The sequence below is a fragment of the Mus pahari genome, chromosome 10, assembly GCF_900095145.1.
Source record: "Mus pahari chromosome 10, PAHARI_EIJ_v1.1, whole genome shotgun sequence".
Taxonomy (NCBI): domain Eukaryota; kingdom Metazoa; phylum Chordata; class Mammalia; order Rodentia; family Muridae; genus Mus; species Mus pahari.
The window spans coordinates 116,784,210-116,786,627 of NC_034599.1; positions in this window are offsets into that span (position 1 = coordinate 116,784,210).

Consider the following 2,418-nt stretch of genomic DNA (forward strand, 5'->3'; position numbering starts at 1 on the left):
CTGCATCCTTTGGTGATCAACAGCAGTATGAAAATGTAAGCTGAATAAACCATTTCCTCCCCAACTTGCTTCTTGGTCATGATGTTTGTGCAGGAATAGAAACCCTGACTAAGACACTAATGAAATGATCATGTGGGTTTTTTTTTTTAGTTTGTTTATGTAGTAGATTACATTGAGGGATTTCCATAAATTGAAGAACTATCCCTGCATCCCTAGGATGAAGCCTACTTGAGCATGGTGGATTATTGTTTTGGTGTGTTCTTGGATTTGGTTTGCGAGAACTTTGTTGAGTATTTTTGCATTGATATTCATAAGGGAAATTGGTCTGAAGTTCTTTCATTGTTGGGTCTTTGTGTGGTTTTGGTATTCATAGAACAAATTGGGTAGTGTTCCTTCTGTTTCTATTTTGTGGACTAATATGAAGAGAATTGGTATTAGGTCTTCTTTGAAGGTCTGATAGAATTCTACACTAAACCTATCTGATCCTGGGCTTTTTTTTTTTTTTTTTTTTTTTGGTTGGGAGACTTCTATTGACTTCTATTTCTTTAGGGGTTATGGGACTGTTTAGATGGCTTATCTGATCCTGATCTGATCTGGTATTTGGTATTGTCTAGAAAATTGTCCATTTCATCCATATTTTCCCATTGTGTTGAGAATAGGCTTCTGTAATAGGATCTGTTGAGTTTTTGGATTTTCTCAGTTTCTGTTGTTATATCTCCCTTTTCATTTCTGATTTTGTTAATTTGAATACTGTCTCTGTGCCCTCTGGTTAATCTGGGTAAGGGTTTATCTATCTTGTTGATTTTCTCAAAGAACCAGCTCCTGTTTTTGTTTTTGTTTTTTGTTTGTTTGCTTGTTTTTTTCATTCTTTGTATTAGTTCTTTTTGTTTCTTCTTGGTTGATTTCAGCCCTGAGTTTATTTACTGCTGTCTACTCCTCTTGAGTGTATTTGCTTCTTTTTGTTCTAGAGCTTTCAGGTGTGCTGTTAAACTGCTAATGTATGTTCTTTCCAGTTTCTTTTTGGAGACACTCAGAGCTATGAGTTTTCCTCTTAGCATTGCTTTAATTGTGTCCCATAAGTTTGGGTATGTTGTGGCTTCATTTTCATTAAATTCTAAAAAGTCTTTAATTTCTTTCTTTATCTTTTCCTTGACCAAATAACCATTGCGTAGAGCATTGTTCAACTTTCATATATATGTGGGCTTTCTGTTGTTTTTGTTGCTATTGAAGACCAGCCTTAATCCATAGTGATCTGATAGGAGGCATGGGATTATTTCAATCTTCTTATATCTGTTGAGGTATGTTTTTTGACCAATTATATGGTTAGTTTTGGAGAAGGTACCATGAGATGGTGAGAAGAACGTATATTCTTTTGATTTAGGATGAAATGTTCTATAGATATCTGTTAAATCCAGTTGGCCCATAACTTCTGTTAGTTTTACTGTGTCTCTCTGTTTAGGTTCTGTTTCCCTGATCTGTCCACTGATGAGAGTGGGGTGCTGAAGTCTCCCACTATTATTGTGTGAGGTACAATGTGTGCTTTGAGCTTCAGTAGAGTTTCTTTTATAAATGTGGGTGCCCTTGCATTTGGAGCATAGATGTTCAGAATTGAGAATTCCTCTTGGCAGATGTTTCCTTTGATGTGTATAAAGTGTCTTTCCTTTTCTTTTTTTGGTAACCTTTGCTTAAAAGCTGGTTTTATCTGATATTAGAATGGCTACTCCTGCTTGTTTCTTGGGACCATTTGCTTGGAGAATTGTTTTCCAGCCCTTTACTCTGAGGTAGTGTTTGTCTTTGACACTGAGGTACATTTCTTGTATGCAGCAAAATGCTGGGTCCTGTTATCATATCCAGTCTGTTACTCTATATCTTTTTATTGGGGAATTGAGTCCATTGATGCTAAGAGATATTAAAGACTCTCCTCCCATTGATGACCAACTAGGACATCCTCTGCTACATATGTCCCACTATGTGTTTTCTTTGGCTGGTGGTTTAGTCCCAAGGAGCTTGGACCTGTGAAGGTTGTATGCCCCAGTATAGGGGAATGCCAGGGCCAGGAAGCAGGATTGGGTGGGTTGGTGAGCAGGGGATATGGGGGTTTTCAGAGGGGAAACTAGGAAAGGGGATAACATTTGAAATGTAAATAAAAATACTACTAAAAATTTTTAAAAAGAGATATTAAGGAATAGCGATTGTTGCTCCCTGTTATTTTTTATGTTATTTTTATGTTTGTGTGGTTATCGTCTTTTGGGTTTGTTGAAAGAAGATTACTTTCTTGCTTTTTCTGGGGTATAGTTTCTCCTTGTGTTGGCATTTTCCATTTATTATCCTTTGTATGGCTGGATTTGTGAAAAGATATTGTGTAAATTCGATTTTTTCATGGAATATCATGGTTCTCCATCTATAGTAGTTAAGAGT